Below are 7034 nucleotides of genomic sequence, written 5' to 3'. Positions count from 1 at the left end.
AGTAAAGGATAAATGCTATCAATTTAGAAAGTTTTACGAAATAAACAATAACTGTCAAAGTAAGATTGTGTTTAAGTCTGGAGAAACATAATTTCAGATAAATAAATAACAATTAGGAAAACGTATGGTTTGTCAAAGAAGAATATATAATAGTTCAGATAATGAAAACGTAAATCTAATATAAATGCTCAAGTTCAATTTAATCTGTCTGATATAAACCAGGAAGACTAATGTATCCTGGAAGGAAATGAATTACGATAATTACAGAAAATGAATAACACTTTCCAAACGCTCTTTAACAAATTATTTATCCGATAATATATGAATGACTTTCATGACTGAATCTTCAAACATCATCACCAGATTTTGTAGCAATATAGTTTATCTATAGAAAACCAACTTGCATAATAATAGATTTTACACTCCTTAAAAATACTGTAAGGCTACTCTTAGTCTGGTTAACTGTTTAATTTCTTTAACTTATATCAAGTCGTGGTACACTTTGAAGTATTTAAACTCAAAATCTCAACATAATGTAGGTTTCCTAATTTATGCAGTATTTTTTATGCCACATAAGTACTTATTTTCGGTTTGTTAAACCTAGCTCTGTTATAGTGAAGAGTATGGTATAATACACTGGCAGTGACATACTATAAAATGTATACTAACATATTATAATGCATATACATATCAAAACCTATCATCTCAGCCAATTCTTGTTCTTTATACACTAGTTAATAAGTTTCTTTCCTCAATATTGAATACTTCCATACCCACACAACTAAATATTCCTTAACTATATTAGTTAAACATCTTGTCACAGACAACTATTAACAGTGTATCAATTCATCCTATTCCTCATGTGGTGAAGGCGATCATTGATTTCTTCGATGGTGGCAGTTGCAGGACGTTCAGACCTTGGGTAGGTAGGTATGTATGTCATTATTTAGTTTTATTTCAAGATTTCTTTCCAAGAGAGGAAGAGCCGGTTTCTAACCTAGATCCAAGGCTCTTTCACTGAAATTTCAACATCAACAACAGGGTATTTTTGTATTTATGTATGTGTTGTGCGAGAGTAAACATCCCATGGCGAGAATGAACTGGACCACTACAGATAAATAGTCACAGACAGCTGTCCCCGAATAGAGATACCGGTAGAGGAGACAGAGGTCAGTGAAGAAACAGTGGTGAAAGGCGAAATAGAGGTGGAAGAGGAAAAACGGATGGAAGAAGAAAAAGAGGAATTGGAAGAAGATGTGGACGAAGTTGCAACGGAGAGAAAGAGAGCGCGGACCGAGAGGGGAAAAGAAGACAGTGGTGGAAGAGAATGATACAGAGAATCGAACCCAGGAACCTGAGGATACAGATAAATATGCAAGAGAATCGGAAAGAACGGCGAAAATTGAAGAGTGGGAGTAGAAGGTGGAGGAGAGGTTGTGCGAAGCAGCGAATTTTGAGAGAACGATAAGAAAACATTACCATACGTTAATGTACTATGAAAAAGATGTAGAGATAGAAAAAAAGATTTCGCAAACAAAAGGGCTGATAAGAGTAAGGTTGGATCCGATGATAATCGAAGGATATGAAAAGTTGCATTGGTGGAAGTGAATATGGTGAAAAGACTGAAAGAGTTATAACCGGAAAAAATTGTAGAGAGTGAGCTGTATGTGCGATATAATAATCTGCCAAAAGTAATAATATCAGAGGATATACTGCTATATATAATGATTGAAGAGTAAAAAAAAAGATCTTAAAACCGTATAAGAACTGTATAAAATAGAACAGTTAAATGAAGCTGCGAGATTTGGGAGGCCCGTGAGCCATTTCATCAATTCATTGTAATTCATTTCATCCATCACTCGTTCTATGTACCCCACGATTTGTATTGTACTGTCTGTCCTTGTAGTGTCCCCTTCTGTGTTGTCGCGGTAGTGCCAAAATAAAGACAGTAGTTCACAGACAGCGTGGCTAACGCAATTTCTTAATTTACCTATAATCCGGAGGAAAGTATTACGTTTCCCGCGTATTATAGAAGATACGAGGAAAATTTTAACAACAAATGCAAGTCATGGTCGCAGAAGCAGAAAGTAAGGCTTTTACTGTGCAAGGTAGCTTCTGCCGAACATGAGCCTTACTGTAACTTTATTCTGCCCAAAAAGTGGAGTGAGATTAGTTTCCAAGAAACTGTTGAACTACTTTCAAAACTTTCTGTAATAGAAGTTCATTATTCATCACCAGAATGGAGTATTGGAACATAACACAAAATGAGGACGCCTAACCGTCATTCGTGGGGGGTTAGGGATGCCGTGAATCCCTAATTGGTGGATTAAGGATGCTGTGGCTAAAGATGCGCAGTAATGCGCTGATGTTGAGGCATCTCTGGCTCTACCTGGACAGTGAGCGGGTGTGGTCTCCGTTCTTTGATGAGATATTTCTCAGGTTTACCTCTTTTGGTGAACTGGAATGCTGGATCAGGCGTAGACCAAGGCTGGGAGCTTGGCAAGCAGAGTGTCGACCGGCGCTCGTGCTTCTTTCCCGAACAAGCAATGCCGGTGGGTGGGGTGGGGGGCACCACCTCAGCGTGCTATAGAGGGCTGGTAGAGAACAAGTATGATGACGACTTGGGAGAAACTCTGGATTTCGATGAAAGTCAGCTATAGGTCGCTGGCTTGGCTGTGCTTCGAAGTGCCTTGCAGGCACGGTGTCACGGCTTCGCCTACGTGCTCACGTTGCGGGCAGAGCCACTAAGCTGTTCTGCATGCAATCATATAGTGTTTGAGTCTCTCGGACCCGTGGGTTTCTACCGAACGGGTACTATCACAGCTGGGTTCTGTCACAGCTGCCAGCCAAATCGATTATTCTATCGTTCCGCCGTCTCCTCTAAAAGGAGAAGAGAAATTCTGCTTTCTAACCGTAATAGCTATCGCGAAAGAGGCGATATGGAATACGCGTGAAAGAGGTGTCGCATCAAGCACTTACGTTTCCGGGCATACTTTGTTTAACCTCTTTTTATATCACCTAAGAGAGAAAGCATGTCTGAAGAAGAATTGCCTGACGTCAAAAAAGTACGAAAAATGATGGAAGAAAGTAGCCGAATGTTGGGTATGTAAGTGCCTAATTAAGCGGTGCAAAAAGAAAAAAGGACGAAGTAAACGGTACAACACGGGAATGTGGCTGTTGGGGTCAAACCCATTCCGCGTCCATTCATTTTTTTTTTTCATTTTTATCTGAAATTGTAATATATTTATTCATATATGTAATATCATTCGATAAGTTCCAGACCCCATTTGTCCTGTGTATTGTCCCCTCTTTATTTAACCCTTGTGGTTTAAATAAAATCATCATGCTAGTTCTAGAGTTCGTATGTTGGTAGTTCAAAGCTGGCGTTCAAAGTTTACAGTTCGAGTTAGCGTGTTGGACGGTTGGTTCTTAAAAGATTGTTGTTACGCTCCATCTGGTTACTACCGTTTGTTTCGATTATATTATTACACTGTTGCAGTGTATTCGTTTATCCATAAGGACATAACAGTATGTATGTATGTATGTATGTATCATGTATTTATGTATTATGTATGTATGTATGTGTGCATATGTGCGGATTTTTATGTTTTGCTTTACAGATTTTTACAATTCCAGTGACGGATTGGATCTGTAGTCTTCGAATTAGCTTTCTCCTTCCTGGTTTTGAGGAGCCTAATTTCTCAAGATCCCAGGGCCTCAATAATTACAGGTATAAACCTCAATAGTTCAGCATAGGTATTCTCTTTTTCACTGATCTTCAGCTTTATGTTAACATCCGATGGGCAGCTGATTCCCACAACTGTGCACAGTTTCTCTTCTATATCCCAAATCAATAAATCAGGTCTGTTGCACTTATATTTTATTGAGGTTTTCACTGGCATATTCCACCAGTATTCCTTTTTATTATGGGTCGCTATGGCTTTTACCATACTGTGGGTTCTTATTTCTTTGTCCTCGGGATTATCTTTCCGACGGATTTCATTATAGAGTGTCCTACCTACAACATCACGTCTCATCGTTAGATAATATCGTTATGACATCTTCAGATAACTGCTTATAATGTGGGTATTATCTTCAGTTTGAACTCCATAAAGTCTGCATTGGTTGTCACATTTTACTACTTTTCCTGCATCTCTAACCTTTTTGTGCATCAGGTACTTGTTTGATATTTCCTGTTCTTGGATTGTAAACGCATAGCCTTCAAAGTGGGAGGTAGTATTCCGGTTATTGGTCCATGATAGACTGCTTTGATGATCAACGTTACTATCATCACGGAGCGTTCTACTGTAGCGACGCAAGTCATAATAATAAACTTTTATCGGCGGTAATATGAGGTAATGATCATGTTGCCCGAATAGGTATAATTGTTAGTTTGCCATTGGTTAAAATTGCTGCCCATATTTGAATTCTAAACCTTCGTCAAAGAGAAATCTTTCGCGAAATACGGTTCTTAGAATTCGAGTACAAGCAGTTATAAAAACCCTGATTTTTGGGAAATTAATCAGTGATCGTTGGTTGTTACTTGACTCCACGACACTCATACCTTTGAGATATAGGCTACTTTTATGCCATGTCTATTACTTAATTCAACAAGGCTATTTTGAATTGCTGTGTAAAAATCTAGTAGCTTAGTATGGAAGAATGAGTATAAATTTTATGTCGTATCTCTCTACGACAAATTTCTTTTGACTCATAAATGTACTGCAAATATCAAATGAAAGTAAATAAACAAATTTAGTAAATAATTTCTCTTTCTTCATTTCATTTTCTTCAACCTGCTAATGAAATTTATTTCTGCAACTATGAAACTGTTATTATAGCGGTGAAAAAAGAACGAGCTTATTTATCTTCAACATACATGTACGTTTCAGCGTCTTAGTGTATATAATTTATCACGGCGTTTACGCAGCCTGAATTAAGATTTATGTATAGTGATAATACTTATAATTAAGTTACAAGTGTCGGGTTTAGCACAATAGATTTCTACTCAATAAACATCCATATTTATTATCTTTTCCAAGTCAAAAACATTTTAAGCCAGATAATCCAACACAACGTTATAAATTGGTGACAAACCGACGTGGACTTAGAAAAGTTTACTCGGGAGAATAATCACCATATAAATAAGATAATCTCACCTCTTTATAAAGGTGGTAACATTCACCGTTATACTACCAACATACCCATGCATAGTCTTCTGCCCATATAAGCTCATCCTTTCATATGATAATATGTTACAGTAAAGTCGTGCGACTTTTCTCGGCATGTATGTAAGGTTATCAAAAAAGAGTGTTGCTCAAGGATCTACCTTCCAAGTCTTATGATGTTATCAGCCTCATGTATGCAAACTTGGCGGTTAAAAGATGTTGCCGAAGGTATATAATGCGTTATTTAAATGCATTTTGGATCGATATTAAGCCTCTGCCGCCTTGGTCTCGTTTTAGGTAGTGGTGATCTACGTCACTGTTTATGTGGAAATTAGGTGACCTTGTTAGTATTTTCCGGGTTTTCACATCAATGGCTTGGATCTCATCAAACTCCAATCAAGCAGCCCAAATGTTGGTATGAGTACAGGCACTGCAAACACATTGTGGGTCACTGTTTTATTGAATGCAGATAGTTTTCTTTATTCCACTGTAATATTCTTTAGTGACACGTGTTTTGTTACAGGTGCCATTGTAAGTTATATTTTCATCCACCTCTAGATACCTGTAACATTCCTCGTCAGATACAGGGGAAACATTATGTATGTATGCTTGTATGTATGTATGTATGTATGTTTGTTTGTATGTATATGTATGTATGTACGTATGTATGTATGTATGTATGTATGTATGTATGTATGTATAGTATGTATAGTACAGCCTTTTTGTATAGCAAATTTCAGTCACATGGCATTAATTAAGCCGAAGGTGTAGAAGAGGACAATCGCCCAATGTGCCGCGCAGTGGGATCGAAACTTAGACAAATGTGGTTTTGAAGTGAACCTCTTAGCCATGAAAAAACAACAAATGATACGAATGAACATGTTCGGTTTCTCTCTAGCAACTTATGATTCACGTTATTCATCTACGGTCTGTACTTATATTATCACTATAAAAAGTAATTCATGCAAGAGGTGTTAACAAAAACGATCAAATTTACAATATCGATTAACCAACGAATATTCTTTTATATGAATTGATTTCCTATAAGTTACGTAAGTTATGTTATTATGTAGTGTACCGACAGAATAATTATTAAAGTATATTGATAAAAGTAGTTAGTTGATTATTGTTGACAATGAAAAAATACCACTTCTAAAAAGATTATTCATAAAACAAATGTTAATACACAATATTTCAAAATGATTAAACATATCACAATACTTTTAGGATAGAGACTATGTTTGTAGAGTTTATGGAATGGAAAGAAACCTTCCAAGTACTTTTTTTTAGTTCTTATACGTTCACAAAACAATTTAGGTAAGGCTCTGCTTCTAAAGTGAATTAGAAGACAATTACACCGACTTAATCCTGTCTACAGGTAGAAGTACAGCATATATTGAGATTTTCATACACAATACATTGTTGTAGAAAAATGTTGGAGAACATGATTTAATCTTAGGAGAAATGTATACGTATTTATTATAATTTTAATAAAGATCTTAATTTTGACATTGTAATAGCTGTATATTCATGAAAAACACGCAGTTTGATTTAAACGTTATTTCAAGAAACAATATGAAGTGAATTTTCATGGTAAAAGACGAAAATATTTTAAACAGGAACAGAATAAATATAAATTGATTATCACTGTATATAACCGGATCCCCATCTGTCTTTTCTAACTCCCCCCCCACTCTCTCTCTCTTTTTTTCTCTCTTTTCAGTTACACAGTTTTATATTATTCGCTCTTAGTATTCGCTTTAATTCTTTCATATTAAACTTTTATTATTTCTCCATTATGTAATCCTACATCGTATGTTTCATACAATTTGTCTTTATTGTTTTATTCTCATAAATTCCCGAAAT

This window comes from Octopus bimaculoides, chromosome 7 (assembly GCF_046866305.1).
Source record: "Octopus bimaculoides isolate indiv1 chromosome 7, ASM4686630v1, whole genome shotgun sequence".
NCBI lineage: Eukaryota > Metazoa > Mollusca > Cephalopoda > Octopoda > Octopodidae > Octopus > Octopus bimaculoides.
The sequence above is the reverse complement of the archived record's forward strand: the minus strand, read 5'-3'. Positions refer to the sequence as shown.